Source organism: Vipera ursinii, assembly GCF_947247035.1.
Source record: "Vipera ursinii genome assembly, chromosome: 1".
Classification (NCBI taxonomy): Eukaryota; Metazoa; Chordata; class Lepidosauria; order Squamata; family Viperidae; genus Vipera; species Vipera ursinii.
The window spans coordinates 70,025,210-70,050,589 of NC_139512.1; the positions used below are offsets into that span (position 1 = coordinate 70,025,210).

General features: G+C 37.0%; 1 protein-coding gene across 3 annotated transcripts in view; it reads right to left on the minus strand.

Annotated features, from left to right (window-relative positions):
* Positions 1-25,380, minus strand: part of SIPA1L1 (signal induced proliferation associated 1 like 1) — a 166,021-nt gene that overhangs the window by 83,302 nt on the left and 57,339 nt on the right. For all 3 annotated transcript variants that reach the window (XM_083350536.1, XM_083350537.1, XM_083350535.1), the window contains exon 2: positions 21,089-21,199. The gene's annotated coding sequence lies outside the window, so the exon portion shown is untranslated. The remainder of the gene's footprint in view (positions 1-21,088; positions 21,200-25,380) is intronic.

Below are 25,380 nucleotides of genomic sequence, written 5' to 3' on the forward strand. Positions count from 1 at the left end.
GACCTTCAATTCCTTAATTGCTGTAAGAATTTCTTCTTCTGTAATCAGTTGATTAATCCCCTCTTTTTGTACTTGCGTAAGAACCGGGATGCTAGCATTCTCCAAGTATATATCAATATCTTTTACATTAATTTCCTCTTTAGTATATAATTTCGAATAAAAATCCACAAAAGCATCCTTAATAAGATTCTGTTGAAACACAACCCTTCCTTTATACTCAATCTTATCTATATTAGAGGCCCTTTGTTTTTTCCTCAGTCTATAAGCTAACCATCTGCCTGGTTTATTAGCGTTGCAAAAAGTATTCTGCCTAGCAAACCGCAGATTGGTTGCCACTTGATCTGCCATTAATTTATCAAATTGTCCTCTTAGCAGTCTAATAGCCTCCTTGATCTTCACATCCTCTGAATTCAAAATCAAAGCCTTTTCTTTTTCCTTTATTTCATTCTCCAGTTCTTTCCTTCTAGTTTCCACTGCACGTCTATGTCTATTATTCATATATATCAACACCCCTCTCATATAGGCCTTGCTAGCATCCCAAACCATGTCCGTAGAGGTACCCTTATTCATATTAATCTCAAAAAAGTCCTTCATCCGCTGTTTACATTCTTCCACATTTCTCTGATTTCTAAACAAATTCTCATTTACGCGCCACGAGCGCCTGTCTCTTTTTTCCTTATCAATCTCCAACCAAACTGGACTGTGGTCAGAGATAGTTCTTGCACAAATCTTCACCTTTTTAGTTCTCAAAAAAAGATCATTAGTCAACAAAATAAAATCAATCCTTGAAAAAGATTGGTGTCTGTCAGAATAAAAAGTATAATCCTTCTCCTGCAAGTGTCTCTCACGCCAAATATCTCGCAATTCCAGGTCATCCTTCATTTCAAAAAAAGATTTAGGCAGTCTAGCATGACTTGGAATGCGCTTAAAAGCTCCAGCCTTATCCAACTGTACATCCAAAACACCATTCCAGTCTCCCATAAAAATAAAAGATTTATAATCCAACTGGGTAAGCTTTGTGTGGAGTAAGCTAAAAAAATCAGCTTGTTGTTGGTTAGGTGCATATAATCCAACTAAAAGCGTCTTTTTACCTTCTAACAACAGCTCAATCATAACATATCTTCCATGCTTATCTGCTTCAATTAAGTCTGCTGTTAAGGCACTTTTGACATAAACAACCACTCCATTTTTCTTATTCTCTGCAGAGGCAACAAAATGCGTACCCAGTCTCGAGTTCAGTAAGTGCTTTTGATCCAAAACTCTAATATGCGTTTCTTGCAAACATATAACATCTATCTTAAATTGTTTTAAATATTGAAAAACTTTCTTCCTCTTCTGCGGTGAATTTAGTCCATTAACATTCCAGGTTAGAAATTTAGTTGCCATGCATATCCTCCAAAAGCTCTTGGACCACAGCTTTGATGGGACTAACTTCTTTAGGCCGTGCTCCTCCCACAGCTTGACTATATGTACGTTGTGAAGAATCTGAAGACTTTTGCTGATCTTGTTCTTTTATTTTCTTTGCTCGTTTTAAAGCAGCACGCGTTACTCTTTGCTCTCTAGGATCATCCAAAGAAGTTGTAGCTTGATCTCCTCCAGCACCACTTTCCTCTGTTTCATCCTCTTGATGTTCTCCTTCTCCAGATCCCTTTCCAGCTTCCACAAGTGTTAATGGGTTGCTTTTAAGACATTATTGTAGAAATCACGCGCTTGCTTCACAGTAATCAGCCGATACCTTTTACCTTCATGCATCACCATCAGCCCATCTGGAATCTCCCATCTGAACCTTATATCTCTTTGCTTAAGCTCATGCACGAGAAATGTATAGTCCTTCCTTCCCCTTAAAATCCTTGGAGGAATTTCTTTTAAAACCAAAACTTCTTGTTCAGCAATCACCACTTTAGCATCATAGGCAGCTTGTATAACTTGATCTCTAATCTCTCTTTTTGCAAAATAAACCACCACATCTCTAGGCAACTTTCTCTGTCTGGCAATCCATGAATTCACCCGAAACACTTTATCCATAGCTGCTCTTATTTCAGATGCTGGCTGGTTTAATACCACTTCAAAAGACTCAGAGATCAGCTGCTTTAAATCTTCTTTAATATCCTCTTTTAAACCTCTGATTCTGACAGCAAACTGCATCTGGTAATATTGGGCTAAGCTTAACTCCCTTTCCACTTTTTCTCTTGCATTTTCATTCTCCCGTGCTTTTACTTCTAATATAGCATTCCTTTGAGCCAGATCATCCATTTTTTCATCTAAATTCTTCCACACATTCCGCCACTTTATGCACTGAAGACAAAATGTCTACCTTCATCACGCTGAACTTCTGTTCCATCCTCTCTTCCATTCTCTCCTCCAATTTCTCCAATTTCTCCTCCATCTGTGCAAATTTATCACCCATTGATTGATTGATTGATTCCAAAAGTTTATCCAGAGCATCTCGTAAATCCTTCGATGTCAGCGCTTCAGGAGGGTGCAACGCCTGTAATGATGATTGTTGCACCGGCGAAGATCCACCACTCCGAAGAGTTTTAGGGGGAGGTTTTGCCGCCATCTTTTAGTCCTCAATTATGACACACTTTCACTTAAAGTTTAAAAAGTCCAACAAGCTCGAGAGTATAGTAAAATAAACCTCTTCACCTTTGTCTCTTGTACCGCTCTGCCTGCTCCTTTAAATCATAGTCCTTTCTTCAGGCAGGGATGGTTCGCAGACGCCTGGCTCTGCTCCAAGAAGTTCGGAGCAGAGACGCCGGCCAGCTGGGAGCAACCCAGGCTTCGGGGGGGGGGGGTTCGATCCTTCAGCCGCCCAAGCTCCAAGCTCAGGCGGCCCCGGAGAACTCTACCCCTACCTGGGGCCTCACCCCCTCCTCTTCTCCCGAGAAGGGGGCTTCAATTTCGCCCAAACAGCTGATCGGCGCTGTTTCGGGCGAAAAAACAAACAGCTGAGCCGTGGGCAGCCCGGGAAGGCTGTCTTCGGTGCCGCGCCGCCACCGGAAGTCAGCAATGCTATTTGACTATAGAAGAAATTAAGGCAGTCTGGGAACAACATATTCAAAAATTATGTAGAAGAGTGTCTGATATTATAATAGAACATATACAAAGACAATAACTTTTACTGAACAAATCAGAGCCTGATTTGAATGTGGATTTGTTTTTTTTTAAAATGCCAGTTTATAAAAGTGATATGGAAATATATGCTGTGGATCTGAAAATACACTTTAAAATGCTAGAATGTAAGAAGTGACTTGGAAAAAGGTTTACAAATGAAACCAGCTGATGACTTAATTATTAAAGGGGTTATACAAATAATAAATCAGAAGAGTAAATTGGAAATCTTATTTTGGATCTACAAAAGGAATATGTTAAACTAATGAAGCTATTCCAGAGAAGAGACAAAAAGAAAATGACAAGAAATCAACCTGTGGGACATTACTTGACAAGATTAATAATCAAGAAAAGCAAAGAGAAGAAATTTAAAGTGGACTCTGGGTTAATATATATGTTGTAGTTTATGATAGCTATTAAGAGATTTTCTTTTGGAGCAGGACTGAATAATGACGCTTTAAATATCTGTTTACTTTTTACTGTTTACTTTTGTTCTATTTCTTAGAGAAAATGATAAATTAATTACAAATTAAATTTATTTAAGGTTAAATATATGTATTTTTGGTAGCTCTTAATAGACTTGCTGATTAGGATTGAAATAGTTTTTTATAATTTGATTATTGATAAGGGAGATTTTTTTACTGAAATACTAGAGGGTGTTAAGTTACTGAAATTGTTTATGCAAGGAAGAGATGTAATCTTTTATACATTTTTTATTTTCTATTTACTTCTATCTCTTTGTACTTTTTTATTTTCTCTTCTTTTTATATTTTCCTTAGTTTATATTAGATTTTTATTTTTATCCATGTATATACTCTAATAAACACTAGCAGTGAATGGGATTTCTTTCAAGTCTTGCATTACTGCTATATTCAAACTCCTTTACTGCTTACTGCTTGCCTCCTGAATACAATTCAACAGTTTATCCCACACTGTACCAGCAACATTTGTTGGAATCTATAGAGGTTATTGGCATCTTTGTAGATTCCCCAAAAAAGATGCATTTGGGAATTAAAAAGTATTTAACTGTCTCCATAGTGGGGGCCAAAGTAATTTACACAAGTTTAAGGCAAGCTCTCTCTCCTTACCACAACTTAGAAGGGGACTCAAAATGTATTTACCAGACTTTTAATGCCAGTTTTTTCTCTACAGTGAAGAATGTAATTAATGCTCTTCCCCAGTTTCTGTTTAGAACTGGGGCTTTTTAACCCATTTATGTATGATCATATGATGGTATATGATATATGATCTGGAATTGTGTATGACTTGCAGAGTAGTCAAATTTGCTGATGACCGTAACATTCTGCAGAGTGTTAAAAATAATACAGGACTGCATTGAGCTCCAAAATGGTTTCTGCGTGCTAAGGGAATAGGCATCAAAATGGAAGGTATCATTCCATGGGAGCAAATTAAAGTGATACATACTGACAAAAATATCCCTGAGTACTGATCCAAAACAACGAGCTCAGAACTAGCTGTGAGTAAAATAGTCATGATGAACAATTCAATTAAGATGCCAAAACAGGGTGCACTTACTGCACAAAAAGAAAAGAGCACCTTAGGGATAAAAAGAAACAATACTGAAAGTAGAGATGTCAATATAACAATTCCCTTATATAAATAAATGATGCAACTGCATCTGGAATACTGCATGCACCTCAAAAAAAAGTAAAGTGGAGCTAAAAGAGGCTTTTAGGAAGGCACTTAAGGTAATCAAGAAGCAGCTTCCCTAAGAAGAAAAGTTGTGGCATTTGGGGCTTTCTAGTGTAGATAGGAGGCAAAAGAAATGGGACATAATTGAAGTCTACAAAAGTAGGCATGGCAGGGATGAAGTGGACAAAATGAAGCTATTTTGGGGAGTAATTGGCAAAACATACATAGAATGGCGTTTCTGCTGATCACAGTAGTGCAGGATTTGGGTAGTTATTAGTTATTGTTTCTACAGAGATTTTATTTTGACTAAATCAATCACATACTTCATTGCAATCTGTTACTGGGAGAAATACTCTTTCCCCCCCCCCCCCATGTAGTCATAGATCTCTCACTACCAAGTCTGAATTTTTATATATTTCTGATGATTAGATTGTTTCTTATTCCGTATTGCACTTATAGCATTAAATATAATTGTCAACAACCCTGTTGCAATTACAATCTTTTTAAAAACTTATTGTAACCAATAAATATAGCAACAGATTTCATATATATATATAGAAAAGCTGAGGTTTTCATGGGATCCAAACTTATTGATAGAATAAGTGATTAGAATCTAAGACAAAAAACATTGTTCTAGGTGGCCAGGATATTAAATCTAGTTTAGAATTATGATCAAATGTGGACAGACCAGATAATAAGCTATATATGCTGCACAAATCCAAGTAGAGTATCCTGAACCTGAAAGGTGAAATTGTGATCTAATGAGTTACGAAAGCAGATCAGAAGAAGGGGAGATATTTTGACTTATTTAATGATTGAGCAAGATATACGAATATATCCAGGGGTTCAAAATAATGCAGAAGGAAGTGTAAACAGAAAAAACTCTGAATTAATTGCAACACATTATTATGTTGCTAAAACAATTAGTGGTGTGCTATTCATTCTGGGCAAAAGAATATAAACTCTTACAGGGTACCACACTGGAGCCAAATAATGACTAAAGAACAGCATTTAAAAGCCAGCCTATCTAACAGCTAGAACAATAATGTAATACTTAATTAACTGTACATATCTACAGACAACTACCTGGCAGATTTACAAGTCTTTGCTTAATGAAGATTTTGAACAAAGGTTGCATAACTCAAATCTTTGCAGTGTTCTTGAGTAATCATGTGTATCTGCAATAGAAAATCAAGCAAAACTGAAGTTTTGTTTTCATTAAATAAAAAGGTAAAGGTTCCCCCGCACATGCGTGCTAGTCGTTTCCGACTCTAGGGGCCGGTGTTCATCTCCGTTTCAAAGCCGAAGAGCCAGCGTATTAGTGTATACACTAATAATATAATTAGTGTATTCATTAAATACACTAATACAATTCAGGTGAAATCCAATACACTGTTATACAGTATTCTAAACCTCCCCTAGAAGGTCTCCCAATCCTCTAGAACATAGGGGCAGAGGGCAGTAAGCTTCTATTCTATTGAAGCTAATGTATCTCCATGAGGACCTAATTGCATACTATATTTAGCGCACATAAAAGTACAATATATATTGCCTTCATAAGCATGAAGTAACTTGAAGGTCACAAGAATAAAAGAACTTTAAGAGCAAACATTCTGCATTAATACTAAACTGACTTGTAAAACGTACTGAATCTCACTTGCTGAGAATAGAGACAACCTGTTCAAAACAATAAGATTGGAGCTAATTTAAAATCTAACGTCCAATATTTCAATTCAGTAAAATATATCATTTTTAAAACAAAAGACCTTCCATTTTATTTTCTAAGTACTACAATAATATAATTATTTTATTTCTAAAATCTATATTCAGATTTCATAACCCTCATGATGCTTGTAATTCTCCATTCAATTTTAGCTATGTAGTAACCCTGTAAGGTAGACATGAGTGTGTATTTGATCTCCCTGCTTCTAGTTCAAAATCCTAGTCACTATACCACATTTTTTGGATTCACACTTTTTATCACTTGGCAGATACAATGACTTCAGTAAAGAATACACTCATGCCTGATAGGGCAGCTGATATGAACGTCAATAATTGCATGCGGCTATCTGATTATCACCTAAGCTCCACGATTAGTAATCTTTGGAAGACCTGAAAGATCAGGTTTGGGACAGACTGTCATTAACAAAATACCTATGTAGTTGCTAAGAATTAATAAGACTTGATGGAACATAATCAATTAAAACAGAACATGATGCAACGGTTGCTTTTAGATGACTAAATTTTGCTTCTAGCTCTTCCTCCTTTCAAGTACTTTACTACAGAAATAGCCATGTACAGGTTTAAGCTTACAATATATGCAGGACATTCCAATACAATTAACTACAGAATGTTCTAATATATAAAACCTTGCAGAAACTATGAGGTTGGAAGTGCCCATCACCTCTTAGAGCAACTTTCTATATGAATATGATAATACTGCCCTTACGGGTTAAGGACTACCATGACAACTACATATGAATCACTCTAAATATATGGAATGAGCTATATATTTATTTATATCTAAGTGTTCCTTTTATATATAAAATATATGCAATAGTATAAAACACTGTAGAAAAATAAAGTTGAGTTGACTCTGAAGTAATGTGATAAAGAGAAAAATACAGCTGTAGTTGCTGTGTCAGCACAGCAAAATTAGTTAATAAAGATCCCTTAGTCTTATTGCTTGATGCTATTACAATATCCTCTGAACTCCTTTTAAAGAAATTAACACAGCACTTCATCTGGTGTAGCATCTCAGTTACCCAGACAGGGTAACTGAAGAAATTCAATTAAACCTCAAAGAAATCTATGGTTAATGCTCTGTATCAAACAATGATTTTTAATCACAGTATGGAAACAGAACTTGTCTTGTGGTTATATTTTTTTTAATTGTTTTTAACCTTTGTATCGATTTTTGTTTTAAATTCCCTGTAAACCGCCCTGAGTCCTTCGGGAAAGGGCAGTATATAAATCCAATAAAATAAATAAATAAATAACTATATATATGCTTCAGTCTGATGAAAATGTTAAACTACAATTCAGCAGAGACTGGAAATTTTCAGATTTATCTGATATACACTGAGAAAAAATAATTTTAAGACATAGTATAAAGTTTGTTTTGTCAAGATGCAAATGTTAAAATCAAAAACTGTTTGCAATAGATTTTTTGCCTTTCTCAAAATATGTGTAATAAAATTATGTACAATCTTGAAAAACAGAATTAGGGCATTATTTCACAATGAATGATCTGCAGATCAAAATGAAAGTAGTCAACCTTCCGATCTTGGCCGAATTTTACACATAGGTAAGCCTGCAACTTACCTAATCTTGTTGTCTGGAATAAACAAATAGTATTATTTATCTCTCCTGCAATCATTTAATCATAATCATAATAGTAAAGTTGGAAGGGACCTTGGAGGTCATCTAGTCCAACCCCCTGCTCAGGCAGGAAACCTTATACCATTTCAGACAAATAGATGTCCAGTCTCTTCTTAAAAACTTCCAGTGTTGGAGAATTCATAGCTTCTGGAGGAAGGTTGTTCCACTGGTTAACTGTTCTAATTGCCAGGAAGTTTCTCCTTACTTCTAGGTTGCTTTTCTCCTTGATTAGTTTCCACCCGTTGTTTCTTGTCCTGCCTTCGGGCGCTTTGTGGCAGCCCCTGAGATATTGGAACACTGCTATCATGTCACCCCGTCCTTCTCTTTGTCAAAACCTTTTCGGGTGGCAGACATGGTATATTTACCTCCGCTTGCGGGTACCATGCAAAAAGCTGGGTCCGAAATACCTAGGGCCATTCCAGATCACACAGATCATCAACCCGGAAGCTGTACGGCTACAGCTATCCCAGTTCCTGGGGAAGATACATCCGGTCTTCCATTCCAGCCTGCTGAAATCTGTAGAGGGGACCCCCATGAGGCCTGTAACAAAAGCCCCGGGGCCTGTTACGGGGGACCATTATGAGGTGCAGGAGATACTGGACCCCCGGCTCCGGCAGGGCCAGTTGCAGTATCTGGTGCAGTGGAAGGGATACCCTATCACAGAGGCCTCATGGGTGGGGGAAGGAGATGTTCAGCCTCCTCGACTGGTGAGGAGGTTCCACCGACAGTATCCCAAAACTGGATGCAGTATTCCAAGTGTGGCCTTACCAAGGCATTGTAAAGTGGTATTAACACTTCATGTCATCTTGATTCTATTCCTCTGTTAATGCAGCCTAGCACTGTGTTGGCTTTTTTGGCAGCAGCAGCACACTGCTGGCTCATATTTAAATGACTGTCCACTAGGACTCCAAGATCCCTCTCACAGTTACTACTATTGTACTATATGTACCATATCTGTACATTTGGTTTTTCTTGCCTAAATGTAGAATCTTACTTTTTTCACCATTGAATTTCATTTTGTTAGATAGCGCCCAGTTTTATAAAATTCAAACTTTTAAAAACACAATTGATATCTACACATTTTAAAGCACATATAATAAAGAAATTAATTTAAATACAGGCAGTTCTTGACTTATGATCAAAATTGAGCCCAAAAGGCAACTGGACTTTCTTGGGTTTTTTTTGATGATGTTTCACTTCTCATCCAAGGAGCTTCTTTAACTCTGACTGAATGGTAGGGAATGGAACAATTTATATTCTTTGCAGACAGCTGATCATTTGCATTCTTTCAGAGAGTCACCGAGGCCATTTCAAAGTTCATCTATGTCCTCAAGGTCATCTGAGTAGTGCAGATGGGTGTGAAGCCTTCTTAGAACTGCTCAATGCCACACAAGCAAATATATATTATTGTTTTTACACAGAAGGTTTCAATACAGCTTTGGAGAGGCAGCTATGAAAATGTTGTTCTTTATAATAATAAGTTGGAAGGGACCTTGGAGGTCATCTAGTCCAACCCCCTGCTCAGGCAGGAAACCCTATACCATTTCAGACAACTTGGTTATGTTAATAGATATAGGGCTTTTACGCATTTTTATGCTTTTGTGAGCCTTTGCTTTGGTAGTCACCATAGAAAGAGAAAGAGAAATGGGAAACAGTGCTATAGTTAAAACAAATACTCTTAATCAAACACAAGGCTTCCTTCCAAACAGAAGTGCTCAGCACTATACCCTAAAATATTTAATTTTCTATTTTGTTCAAAGACTCAGAAGTGAACAACAAAATAGCAGATGGGGTAAGTACTAGCACATTCACGTAAAGGATATTTTGCAGATTAATGAATCAATTGGGATGTACCGAAACTCAGATGGCTTTTAATCTACTAGAAATATCCATCAGTCAACTTAGTACTATTTTAAAATGTAGAAGAGAAAATAAAAATGTCACAAGCCTCAGATCTAGGAGCAACTGAGAATCCTAAATTGACAAATATATTTTAAATATGATGGGTTGCACTCCTCTGATTTCCTTTTGATTTAATGCTCACTTTCATTTGTAATGCAGATAGATATTTGTCTCAAAAACTAAATAAATTAATATTGCTCTAAGAGATACACATAAATTGTTTTGATTACAGGAAACTGTATCTTAACAAAACTAATGATCTAAAATGGAATTAATATTCAATTTACACACATAAATTACTGTTAACTAAAAATAATTTCAGAAATAAATCTTTCAAAAGATATTAGATAGGCTTTGGGTTTTCTTCTAACCACACAATAAGCAGCCAGAATAAATAGAAATTATCTTTCATTTCCACCATACAACCTCATTTTTACAGTGGCACAACTAATGAAAATTCCACCTCTACTGTTTCACCAAAGATAACTTAGGAAATTTTTTGATTTGCTGGCTTGAAACAGAGCACCAAAGTTGAAGATTTTTTTTTCTTGATTGGGGAAAATGTATTTATTTGTTCATCTATCATCCACATTCTATGAATCTAATCATCTCTATTTCTGACTATACTTCCAATAATAACTTTGCTTTCTGAGTAGCACTGGTTACCAGTTGCCCTCCAGATGAAGTTTCCCTATAAACCAGACATGTCAAACACAAGGCCCGGGGGCCGGATCTGGCCCGCGAAGTGGTTTCATGTGGCCTGCGAAGCCATCCTGGAAACAGTGAGGGAACGGCCCCCCACTGCCTTGGCCCTGGCCCAGAGACCCTCCTTCTGCCAGAGACCCTCAGATCTGTCCCACTCCTGCCCAGGCCCCCATAGGCACCCTTCATGCGAACGATGTAGAGCTGGCCATGCCCACCCAGTAGGCCATACGCACTCTAGCCATGCCCACCCAGTAGGCTACGCCCACCCAGGCCACACCCACCCGGCCCCTTGAGGGCAACTGCAATGCAGATGCGGCCCTCAATGAAATTGAGTTTGACACCCATGCTATAAACCATTTCATGGCATAGAGCTTGGCTACCTGAGGGGCTATCTGTCTTTTGTAGTTTCTGTCATCCGTTAGCAATTAGATAGGGCTGACATGCTTGAGTTCCATTAATTAAACAGTGTCATCTAAATGGACCCAGAAAGTGAGTGTTCTTTGTTGCAGTGCTGGTTCTCTGGAATAGCATCCCAACTATTAATGACATAATGATCTGATTTCAACAGATCCTAAAAACTGCCTTCCCCCCCCCCCCCCGCAAAGCTTTGGGGCAGGGTCTTTGAAGTCCCTTTTGGGAATGCTTTTATTCAGATTGTGTGTTTGTTTAAATGCTCTTTCCTTAAGTGCAAGCTTTTTTATCATTCCATTGTACTGCTTCCAAGAATTCAGAGAGGAATGGAGGAGGGGGACGAGTCAGATAATTTTTTCAAACTGCATGAAGTATAAACTGCATGAAGCTTTAAGACTATGTAGGCTGTGGGTATACAGTTTTTCTTTTTCTTACGTGTTAAAAAGAATACAGAACCGATGTTCAGCATATATACAGAAAGTGATGTACAGACAGACGTTCCCCCACTGGCAAAGTCCCAAGCCAGTTAACTGGCAGCCAGATATACAGACTGAAGCTATTTATCCAGAACTGGCTTAAACCAATTCCTCACTTCCTAGCACTTTGGAGACTGTTTCCTAGAGTCAAATTATTCTTTCGATTTGGAATAATTTACATGTGAGCTGGACCATGTTATTTTTTATATGAACAGATCCAAGCATAACTAAGGGCACATTTCCTTGGGGAAATCCAGAGATCTTGGGAAAAATATTAGGTTGCCGCATCAGTATGAAGGATAAAATGACTTCAACTCCCAGAATTCCTCAGTCAGCATAGCTGACTCAGAAATTCTGGGAGTTGAAGTCCATGAGTCATAAAAGAGCCGAGGTTGCCTACCCCTGCCCTATATCTTCATCTGTAAGGTGCAGACATACAAAATGATTATTAGAGCCAATTGGAAGTTAGCATTAAAGCAAGCAATGCTTTCACAAATGTTCCTAACTCAGGCTACTTCTGTAAGCATGACATTCAATCTCTGTCAGTATGCCATTTATAGATATTTTTTCAAAGATTTTCTGTTTTCACCTCAGTTTCCTGAAACACAACCCAACACTATTAACAAGTTCTTAGCAGAAAACATTTCAAAGATATCAGAAGAGGAAATAGAGAAAATATCTACATAATCATCTGGATCATATAAATTGCACAGTACCAGGAAATAGATGAAGGCTATTTGTGCTGATACCCCACAGAAAAGTTCTTTGGTGCTACTTTTCATCAACATCTATTCTTTCAACTCCAAGGTTGCATGAGTCACTAACCAGATGTATCAAAATACAATTTTTGTGAAACCATTGTAAAAGATAAAATGCATTTATGTTTTTTTAAATAATATCTTGTACACAAATTCTTTGACGCAACATGTTAGATGAAAACTAAAGCATTGCTAGTATCCAATAACACTTAATCTGCCCAGACAATTCTTTCCAGATGCTAAATTTTCCTACACCAGTGGGAAAGTTATTTTGACTTTTCTGTTTTAAAATTTTGAGCCATTGTTAAGTTTTTATAAACAATAAGTTGAATCACACAAAGTAATATCCTTTCACATTTCTTCTAGACCATTTTTTCCAATATTTCTCCACTTATAAATATCATCTGAATTTCTCTTAACAGTATGATAAACTTTTTTATCTTTTTAAGACAGTTACTTTTTAAGACAGATTTCCCCCGATATATAATATATTAAATGTTGTTGTAGCTTTATAGTGTCCTAACAGTCCTAACATAATTTTTGCAATTATGAGTCATAAAGCACTGGGAGAAGTGATATTTCAGAAAGCATAACGGAGGTCTTCATTCTTCTCAGGGACAATGAAACTACATTTTGAGGTATCTAAATTTAAGTTTCATCTAAACTTTATACTGCAAAACAAAACTCTGAAGGGGATTTTAAAAACAATTCCAGAATGTTTAATTTTATTTCCCCATTTCCCAATCTCACTCATATTAAGCAGATACTGATATCTATTTGAAATTAAATAAGTTACCTCCTTTATTATTTAAACTATATATCTTTTGGGGGGGGTTAGACAAACTCATTAATTACTTATTACATTCTGGTTTCACTTCTTCTGTCAGTACTGACTGATATGAAAAGTTTTATGCAGTAAATTATTCAATCAATTCAAACTAAGATGGATAACTTATCAAGGACAGACCCTAGAACTAAGGAGATTTTTTTTTTACAGTAAGAACAACTAATCAATGGAAGGCTCACCTCCAGAAGTAGTTGGTGCTACATCACTAGAAGTTTTTAAGAGGAGATTGGACAGCCATTTGTCTGGAATAGTACAGGGTCTCCTGCTTTAGCAGTGGGCCGGACAAGGAGACCTTCAAGATCCCTTTCAACTTTGTTATTCTGTTACGTCTCTCAAAGTTTTTCATATTTTCAGAGTACAGTTTTTAAAAGACTGCTGATTTTGGTCTGAAATTTAGCCACAGCAATGTTCTATCACATTTTTCATGTATTGAAAAAAGGGGGGGGGTGAGGTATTCTACTTCCAATAGCATTCCCTAAGCAGAATTAAAGTGAACTTTAATTTTCAGCCATTCCTATCTTGCCTTATTTTTTCAATCCCATCTCCTCTATTTAAATGGGTATTAAATTTATATTTCCCCTTTCATTCAGGAGCTCAAGGTGACAAATATAGCCCACGTATTATTTTTCCCATACTAACAGCCCTGTGATAGGTGCGTCTAAGAGAGAGTGACATGTACAAAGTTACCCAGTGGGCATCCAACCATGACTAAGTCTCCCCAATGCATGAACTACTAACTATTCTATGTGCAGTTTGCCTAAGAAGCTGCACAGGGAGGGAAGAATCAATAAACAAGATGTTTTCTACCATTACAATTCCTCTCTTGGGTGAGCAGCTTTCCACAAATGAAAGGATGACTAGTTTTATTTAAAAAAGCAATACAAAATTAAATTAAACATCCTAAATGAGTCCCTTCCACAGTGATATGCACAGCATATAAATTAAATGAATAAATGTTACATTATTAAGTATCGTGTGTTAATTAGTTAATATTTCAGTGTTAACATTTCCCTTATCTTTTTAACCCTTTTTCCTACTAACTAAAATTCCGCTTATTTAAGATATTTAAATATTTTTATTTTTTTTATGAACCCTTTTTCTCTGTTGCAAGCCAGTGAACAAACCTAGCAACGCTATATGAGATAATAAGGTATTGGTATGAAATCAGTAGGAAAATATAAAATTACCTGAATTTTTTTAATAAAAGAAAAAAACAACCTGACAAATTTTATTAGCAAGGAGACAGTACATAGTAATAGTAACATTCTAACAAAACTGAGAGAATATTGTTAATGAACCATTGTATATTTCCTACACTATTTTGACCACGCTATGTTTATTGAATTGTTAACTGAACTAGTTGCAATCCAATCTACTGTACTGCTTAGGCTAGAACAATGGTCCTCAACCTGTGGTCCGTGGACCCCTGAGGGGCAGCAATGTCACCGCAGGTGGTCCACAAAGGCTTCAAGAAATGTTATGATTAAATCTTGAGTTAAGTCTTGATGGTCTGTGGTCATGGTCTGTGGCCACAAAAGGTATTTAAAAGGGTTGGTGAATAAAGATTGAGAACCACTGAGCTAGAGGATTAAGCGACCTTTCTTCCTAGCAACAATTCTAGAAGATTCCCAAATATGCTCCAGGATCCTGGGAGACATATTTCTCAACCGGATTTGATGAGTAGAGAAATCCATAGGAGCGGAAGCTTAATAAAGTATGGATTGCTTAATATCCAATTTAATATACTTTCTTTCAGCTTTTGCCTTGCTCTATGCATCATTTATTATACAATATAAACATTCTTGTCTTTCAAATAAGAGCTATCCTATTTTCCTTTCACAATGATTTTAAAGGGAAATTTGTCTACGAAATAGTCTTCTCAATTCATCACTAATCTTTGCCAGTATTCCTTACCTCTTTCCTGATATTTTGGGGGTTTTTTTATTCCCCTTTCCTGAGATCTTCATGATCTACTACTTTATTGTAAAACTTGAAAATACTATTCTTATACACAGTGCATTCAGAAAATATTCAGACCCCCTTCACCTCTGTCAATTTAGTTATGCTGTTATATTTCAGTTTGTTTTTCTTTTTAATAAATTTACAGACATTTCTAAAATTCTGTTTTCATTTTGTCATTATAGGGTACTGAGTGTAGATTAATGAGGAAAAAATGATTTTCAATAACTGTAGAATCTGGCCGCAGCATAAAAAATTGGCAAAAGTGAAGTGGGTCTTTCTGAATACTTCTGAATACTTTCTGAATGCAGTGTAGGTTTGCTCTATCAACTTCTGCCTTAATATGTACAGAGCCTCAAGAATTACTACATCTAAAATGTCATGAATACAAAATAATGAATTTTTAAATAATGAAATTATTTCTGAAATATTTCTTTGAATCCCTTTTAAAATATATTATTTATATTGAGTATTATCAGATTACCAGATTCATTTATTCCACTGCTTTGTTCCAGTTTACTATTTAATTATTATTACAGTCTATTTAGTCCAGGTTTGAATGATGAACATGGAAGACCCTACAGGCCTTTAGAAAGGCAATCAAGGCTTGGCTTTTTCCTTAAGTACTGTGTCATCATGAGCAAAGTCTTAAGCATATGTGTTATAATATAATTTAGCACTGGTCATTTTATTGTATTAGTTTGACTTTAATTTTATCCATTGTTTAACTATATGTTTTGTATTTCTTGTTGATTTTTGTATGCTACTTAAGAGTTATAAGGTTTCAATATGGCAACCATAAATAAAGAAATAACCAGCCAAGAAGTTAGATTCCAAATTCAGAACAACCAATATCAATATATTATAGGGATGAGAGACAATGGTAATCTTAATTTGACATTTAACGTGTTTTGGTTTTAAATCTTTATCTCTGACAAAAATTATGATCAGAATAATTGTAATTATGTTTTTAAAATATTTAACTTTGCCTATTTTCTTTTATCCTTTGAGTTAAGGGTTAGGGTTAGTGTTTTTCTAAAAAAAAAAAAAAGGTGCCGGAACTCTCATCTTGGTGGGCGCAGGAGGTGAGGGGGGCGAGGGGTGGTGCTGCTGCGGTCATGGGTGCGAGGGGTGTTGGCAGTGGGCTGCCCCCCGGAGCCGGAGCGGCTGGTGCTGTGGGAGCAGCAGGGCCCGCTCTATATGGCGGGGCTGCGCGGTGCGGGCAGCAGAGGCGGTGCGGGCCAGGCAATGCAGGCCAGCCACTTAGGCGCGCAGGGTGAGGCGACAGTGGTGCAGGTCCAGCACCAGGTAGGCCACCAGCCTGGCTGACATGGGTGAGTACAAGGAGGGAGTGCACATGGACTCCGCAGAACCCACCTCCCACTCCTTGTCCTCTCTTACTTACCTAGTTGAGATGGTGTAGTTGGGCAGCAGGGAGGGATGCAAAGTTCCTGCCTACTCGCCTTCCCTGCAGACAACTTGCCGGTGCAACATTTGCCGGCCAGGTCTTTTGGCACGCTCAGCAGCAATTCCTATTGGCTTTCGAAAGCCAATAGAGGGAGTAGCATAGCTTGTGCAAAAGCTTTTGTGTGTGTGTGTATATGTGCAAAAAAAAGGTGCCGGAACACCATTCTGAGCGTTCTATGAGAAAAAAAGCCCTGCTTTTATGTTTTAATCTTATGATTTTAAATATATATTTTTTCTATTGTAAGTTGCCCCAAACCTCGCCATGTGGATTGCATACAAATATTATATAATTGGTAAATAAAGGTAGAACATATGTTAAATATACATCAAATGATAATATGCTTCCCTACAAAGTCAATTCTTGCTCAATGACAGACCAAGGAGTTAACTCGGAAAGGCAAGAGGAAAATCTAGAAGAGATCTGTGCAACTTGTAGAAGGGAAAGGCCCACACTGATAAATTAAAAATCTTTGTGGTCTGCAAAGGAATGCTGGTGGGCTAAACAATGATTTGGTGACTAGAGGAGCATCTACAGTGTTGGAGCTTGTGGTCATGGTAAGCCATGGAGGCACTAGGCAACATGACTTTCAGGGCAGTGGTGGTGAATTTATTACTTTTATTAAAAAAGTCTGTACTCTGCCCAAGGGTGCTTGGTAGGCTGCATGTACACGCCTGGTCTAGAATTTATTTTGGAGCATTCAACTGTCTAGAGCAGGCATGTCAAACTCATTTTGTTTGAGGCAACTTCTTATAAAAGAATTGCCATTAATTTGTTTTAATAAAATAATTTAAATCAATTTTTCAGTTGATTTCAAATTAAATGAATTATATTGGTTGACAATGAGATTATTTTTTTAGTACAATTGCCAAATGCAATAAACTGGTTTTAGGTATATGTTACTGGAAGGAAAAAGCAAACCCTGCTACATTACTGATCCCAGAGAAGCATTTGCATGTATGCAGGTATCCTTAGGGTGCCATAGTTATGGATGAGAAATACTGTTTGCAAAGTTGGCATTTCTGGATGTAATACAGATATTTTGGACTTACTTTTGTTTCTTTGCATGTTTGATATTTTTAAAAAGGCATATGCTACTGACTACGCTTATGCACATACGTAACATCTTTTGCTAGAATACATGACCACTGTTTGTCCAGAATGTGAAAAATGAAAGACTGTGACTAAACAAAATTTTAATGTACAGATAATACCACCAGAAACTATTTTAGCGTTTTTAATAAATGTTGTTATTGATGTTAAACTCACCATGAAAAACATCATATATTGTTATTTATATACTAGGTTAATTATTTAAAGACTGAAGTGCAACATAACTAGATTCTAAATAATCTATTTTTCAAAACATACAACAGTCCAAACAGTAAAAGTAAAGTCCAAATTAAGAATATTTCATTCTTAAGAATTGTTTAATTTAAAGTGGTTTAGTTGTAATAGATGGTTATAGATTCAAAATAGTTTTCTAGAGTATGTACAAAAAATACCTTTTTTCTAGCATCAGCTAAATTAGACATATTACATTGAGAAAAATGTTTCTCATTTCTTTCCTGTTACCTTTATTGATTTCATTGCAGAGATGTTAACATAGGAAATAGATTATTTTGTTTTCTAATTTTACCTTCCAAAAGACAGAAGCAGATGAAAAATGTGAGGTTCTTTCCTGTTGGCTTTTCTGAATTAGCTGTTTTAGATTCTGTAAATAATTTTAATGTCATCCTCTAGTGCAACCTTGACTCTTTTATGACTCAAGGACTTCAACTCCCAGAATTCCTGAGCCACCATGGCTCAGCTTGGAAACCTCTCCCTTTCCTCTCAGCATGGCTGGCTCAGGATTTCTGGGAGCTGAGGTCCACGAGTTATAAAAAAGAGCCAAGATTGCCTAGCCCTGCAATAGGCTTTGTTTTTTCCCCCCCAAAAAAGGTGCCGGAACGCCGTTCCGAGCGTTCTATGAGAAAAAAAGCCCTAAGGGTTAAGAGTTAAGAGTCTAGAATCAAACATTATGAATTGAGACTACAAATTAGAAGAAAAAAGTTACTAGTTTACACAGACATTAGTTTAATAAAGATGCAGGATATTCCAACTTTATCTTAAAATTCTTTTTTACTTTTTCTATAAATATGATCTTTCAATTTGTTTCCTTTTTTTAAAAAAAATTAAAAACTTTTATATTTTATTTCCAGAATACAAATACCAAAGGTTTAATATCTCTGCTCCTGAAATACTAACATTCATCTACTCATTACACAATATCCTAAATAGTTACGCTATTATTCAGAAGCAAAAACTATTTATAAATAAATTAAGACTTTTGTAGATTTAAACTAGCCCAGATACAACATTTAGTCATTATAAATTTCAGGCTATGTGCACATAAATGTTTATAGGACATTTGACATTGTCAATGCCATACACTTTTTTCCCATGATAATATTAGCTGGATTGTAGTCACGATTACTGCCATATAATTTTATTTCAGCAGAAGACTAATGACATTTCCATTGTGTATTTTAAAATGTATGGGCCTTTTTGTCTGTCACTCTCTTGTTGTCATTTTGGAAAGTGCCAGGAAAGGAAAAAATGAAGAGACTAAGTTAAATGCTGATATAATTTGTAATTAATATCTGTATCTCACTTTAATGCATTGGTTGAAGCAAATCTGCATTTAAATACCTTATTTGAAATGAAATGAAAGCATAATGTATTTATACTTTAGATACTGTATCTAGCAAAATACTTAAATGCACCATATGAATAGGTCTGTATTAGACAATAAAAGTTAAGATACAAGTAAAGATGAAAGATTAATGAACACTACAACTTTTACATTCTGTAGAGCACTGAAAGGACAGCATTCTGCATAGAACAAATGAAACAACTGAGACACAAATTCCAGTGGAAATAACAATTTACAATTTGGATATCTTAAGCTATAAATCTAGATATACATTTTAAAAATGCATATACCTGGAACTGCTCTCTTAATTGCTAGGCAAATTTATACTTCAACTTAAACAGGAAGACATATTTTCTAGGCAAACAAAAGAACAAAAGGAGGCACAGAAAGATGAAAACTTGGTGAGCAGGAAGCAAGACAGGAAGCAAATAGCCTATCAGAAATGCACGGGATGTATTATAAGCTTGGACACCAGTTACAAGCAGAAAGGAAGTTCTGTATTAGCTTTCCTGGTCTAAAGAATGACTTAGGACAAACTACCGCAAAAGAGTAATTAACCTTTAAGCCCATATGGCTAAGGAGGACTGCAGATGTTGTCCAACAGACCTTGTAGACATCCTCCTTATAGAGGAGGATGAAGTGGTGATTCGTAACTGCTATTTGAAATATATTTGAGTGCCAATGGAAAGATCTATTTATTAGGGTAGCTTTAGATGGACCTAATTAAATTCTACTCTCATGCAGTACATATTGTTACACACACTAAATTGGGCGGCTTTATAAATGAGAGGCCCCTTACCAATATTTTTCACTAAACCTGTAGGTATTCTCAGGATAAGAACATATTTCCCTTGCAGTGAGATCTTACACTGATAACAGAAAAACAAACTGAATGGGAGCATGACAAAAGGAAATGAAACCTGTGCAGGTAGTTCTTCAGTTACAACAGCAGAAATGACCAAGATTGCTACTGCTGAGTGATGAAGTCAAATAATACAGTCATGTGAGCGCATCACCTAGCACTGGCAATCCTGGCAGTCCTGGCTGATGTCATAATCACAAGACACATGGGTTGTTGAGCAGGAAGCAATGGGAGTCCCAACTAAAGGCTGTGGAATTACTGTTGGGGGTAGGGGAAGCCCTGGGAAGGCTGGCACAGGATAGGCTGTACGTAGTTGCAGGAGGAGGTGCTGCAGGCATGGGTGCATGCAAGTGCAGGGAGGTCTAAGGAAGGAGGGCATAGGGTGCATGTGTATGAGACCAGGGAGGACCAGAAAAGGAAGATGCAGTGCAGTACACAAGAATACAGGGGAGGGACTTTTCAGTCACTGCAGAAATGTAAAACAAATATGTCATAAATTCTTTCTCTGCCCTTGTGAGCTATATGTGACCAAACGTCGCATGAAAAATAGTATTTATAAATCATCTTGAAACTAGATAATATGTATTATTTATAGTGAACAGGGAAACTAAACGGGCTACATCTTTGGTCTTACAAAGATATATAAGAAAAACAAAATTGGATTTCCCAGACACATTTTTATGATTGATTTTAATAAAGACAGAGCATGTAACTTGCTTAAATTTAAAAAAAAACAACAAACCAGAAACCTGCCAGCCTACCTGTAAACTAAAGTTAACTGAATAATCAGTTGTGAATTCATTACATGTCAGCTAAATGCCAGCAGAATTTCCCAGAGCCTAGGATTTTGGCAAGCAACTTACCCCATCCAACAGCAGAGAACATGCAAGACGGTTCTTCCTTTCTCTTCAGTTCTGAACACTGCCCAAAGGAAATGCTGATGCTCAGACAGGCAGGCTTAGCGAATTATGATTCTGAAAGAGAAAGTACAACAGAATTTTAGGCCAGGTGCCTTACCACCACAGTACTGCCCAAAATTTTTGTTGCTAAGCGAGACATTTGTTAAGTAAAAGTTTGCCCCATTTTATGACCTTTGCTGCCACGGTTGTTAAATGAATTACTGCAGCTATTAAGTTAGTGACATGGCTGTTAAATGAATCAGGCTTCCCCCATTGACTTTGTTTGTCACAAGGTCACAAAAAGGTGATCACACAACCACGGGACAGTGCAACCATCATAAATATTAGTCAGTTGCCAAGCATCTGAATTTTGATCATGTGACCACGGTTGTATGAAAAACAGTCATATAACTCACTTTTTCCAGTGCCGTTGTAACTTGTGACAGTCACTAAATGAACTGTTGTAAGTTGAAGACTAGCTAGAGTTGCTGCAAAATGCAGCACCCTACCTCATGATGATGGCCAGTATACAGGTGAAACTCGAAAAATTAGAATATCGTGCAAAAGTTCATTTATTTCAGTAATGCAACTTAAAAGGAGAAACTAATATATAAGATACTCATTACATGCAAAGCAAGATAGTTCAAGCCGTGATTTGTCATAATTGTGATGATTATGGCTTGCACCTCATGAAAACCCCAAATCCACAATCTCAGAAAATTAGACTATTGTGAAAAGGTGCAATGCTCTAGGCTCAAAGTGTCCCACTCTAATCAGCTAATTAAGCCATAACACCTGCAAAGGGTTCCTGAGCCTTTAAATGGTCTCTCACTCTGGTTCAGTAAGAATCACAATCGTGGGGAAGACTGCTGACATGACAGTTGTGCAGAAAACCATCATTGACACCCTCCATAAGGAGGGAAAGCCTCGAAAGGTAATTGCAAAAGAAGTTGGATGTTCCCAAAGTGCTGTATCAAAGCACATTAATAGAAAGTTATGTGGAAGGGAAAAGTGTGGAAGGAAAAGGTGCACAAGCAGCAGGGATGACCGCAGCCTGGAGAGGATTGTCAGGAAAAGGCCATTCAAAAGTGTTGGGGACTTTCACAAGGAGTGGACTGAGGCTGGAGTCAGTGCATCAAGAGCCACCACACACAGACGGATCCTGGACATGGGCTTCAAATGTCGTATTCCTCTTGTCAAGCCGCTCCTGAACAACAAACAACATCAGAAGCGTCTTACCTGGGCTCAAGAAAAACAGACCTGGTCTGTTGCTTAGTGGTCCAAAGTCCTCTTTTCTGATGAGAGCAACTTTTGCATCTCATTTGGAAACCGAGGACCCAGAGTCTGGAGGAAGAATGGAGAGGCACACACTGCAAGATGCTTGAAGTCCAGTGTGAAGTTTCCACAGTCTGTGTTGATTTGGGGAGCCATGTCATCTGCTGGTGTTGGTCCACTGTGCTTCATTAAGTCCAGGGTCAACACAGCCGTCTACCAGGAGATTTTGGAGCACTTCATGCTTCCTTCCGCAGACGAGCTTTATGGGGATGCTGACTTCATTTTCCAGCAGGACTTGGCACCTGCCCACACTGCCAAAAGCACCAAAACCTGGTTCAATGACCATGGGATTACTGTGCTTGATTGGCCAGCAAACTTGCCTGACCTGAACCCCATAGAGAATCTATGGGGCATTTATTATTTATTTATTTATTTATTTATTTATTTGGTTTATATACCGCCCTATTCCCAAAGGACTCATTGCCAAGAGAAAGATGAGAGACATGAGACCGAACAATGCAGAAGAGCTGAAGGCCGCTACTGAAGCATCCTGGTCTTCCATAACACCTCAGCAGGACCACAGGCTGATAGCTTCCATGCCACGCCGCACTGAGGCAGTAATTGCTGCAAAAGGGGCCCAAACCAAGTACTGAGAACATATGCATGCTTATACTTTTCAGAGGTCCGATATTGTTCTATGTACACTCCTTTTTTATGGATTGCATGTAATGTTCTAATTTTCTGAGATTGTGGATTTGGGGTTTTCATGAGCTGTACGCCATAATCATCACAACTATGACAAATCATGGCTTGAACTATCTTGCTTTGCATGTAATGAGTCTATCTCATATATTAGTTTCCCCTTTTAAGTGGCATTAGTGAACTAAACGAACTTTTGCACGATATTCTAATTTTTCGAGTTTCACCTGTAGACAAGATGTATCTTTGATGCAGGCATTTTACTGGTTATCAATTTGTTACAGGGCACAGCTCAAAATGCTAATTACTTATAAAACTCTACGTGGATTGGGTCCAAGATACTTCGAGAACTTCTTCTCCATGTATTATTTGCCTATCAAGCATCAGAGAAGGCATGCTGCTAGGCATACTGAGAAATGGATGGGGTATGGATCTGAAAATGTGCCTTCTCTGTGATGGCCTCCATTCTCTGGAATATTGTGCCTCTGAAGTTAATATTTCCAATAATATTCAGAGGGTCCCTCTTTGTTTCATGAGGGTAATTTTAAAAATGTTGTTCCGCAGAACCTTTGGGGAACTAACTCTATTATTTCAAAGCTCTGAGTCAGTGGGTTTTTATGAGGGGTTTTGTGTTAATTTTCAGAAATGGAAGATGATATCGACAATTGAATGTGGGCTTAATTTTTTTGTTATTATTTTACTATGGCTGTACTAATTGTAAACTGTTTAGAATCTCTAAATGAAGCTGCATATACATTTTATCTGTAATAATAATCTTAAGGAAAAATGACAACATTGGAATTTGCATAGTCATTAAAACAAATGCTGCACCAACTGAATCTTAAGTAGTCTGTGTGATCTCCAGACCAAGGCCATGACATAATCTGCTCCATGTATGATCTATATTCCTGTGAGCAAAGGGAGATTTGGCCCCTGACTACAACATGATCCTCAGAGAGGAGACTGCAGGTGAACTGGAAAACAAAGTGGGACAGACGAGCTGACTCAGTGAGCTGGTTGAGGCCAGTAAAACATTTCAGACATCAGAGAACAATGCAACTAAGACAGTCTTGACATCATTACCACAAACAATTATTCTAGCTATGGTGTTCAGGTCTTGATCAACATCCAAGGCACTGGAGAAAGAAGCTCTACCATACACAAAACAGTTTTCTAGGAAAGACAGGCCACACTATTTCTTGACAATACCAAATTATCCCAATTACAATGTGAGATGCTGTAACAGAAGCAAGATTGTTGTAATGCTTCCAACTGGAAAAACTGGCAAGGCTAGCCATACTCTGAACAGTTGGGCCAAGCTGAAGATTTAGATGAATTGTGCTACTGTTGTGACAAAGAATAGAGAGGTTATGAATACTGGTAGTATTTCTAATGTGCTGCATCTTGGGGGAATATCATTCATTAATGGCAGGAGTGAAACTTTGCAAAGTCTACTATGGCCAAACAGAGATTAAAGTATGTATCAATTTAAGCACAGGGAATAAAATATTCCAAGTCTTTCCTTCAGATATATAGTCAATAAACTGAACATCATCAGCTGCTGTTTCCCTATGAAATATTTTTTTTTCATGGATGAACTTTCAATAACAGTAATGAAGAATCCATGTAATTAATAGCACTTTCCTGTCAAAGACCCAATATGAGCATAAGTTAACTATATTCCTCTTGTTGAGGTAATTAAAAATAGAGTTGATTTTAGACAATGCAGTTTTGCTGCCACAATCTTGGCACTTTCAAAAGCAACCACCAATGGACATATATGCCTAGCCACACCAAATAAAGATTGCAGACCAGTAAGAGTTCTTATTGCTATCTCTGCAATGATTAGAAGAGAACTTTATGGCAAGAACCCAACTGTTTTATATGCTATGATTTGTAAAACCATATCAAAACCCCTAATCTATGATCATAACAGATATCTACTATGCAGAGAAACCAAAGTGGGAAATTACAAATACCATTATATTTATGGAATTAATATGCTATGACATTATAACAGGTTATAGATTTTTGATTTTGCAAATGAATTGTAGCTTAATTTAACTTGATAAATATTTGGCTGCTGGACTGATTTTTTAAAAAAATTGAAACAAAAATTCTTAAATATTATCTTTGCTTACGTTTTTGGCAAAAATCATGGGAGGAATAATAAGTCTGCTTATTTTTTCCACAAGCTTATGACAATATATATCTGCATCAGATACTTTAAAAATTGGTTTCTTTTCTTTACTCTGAGCTGCACATTATAATTCTTCAGGTAA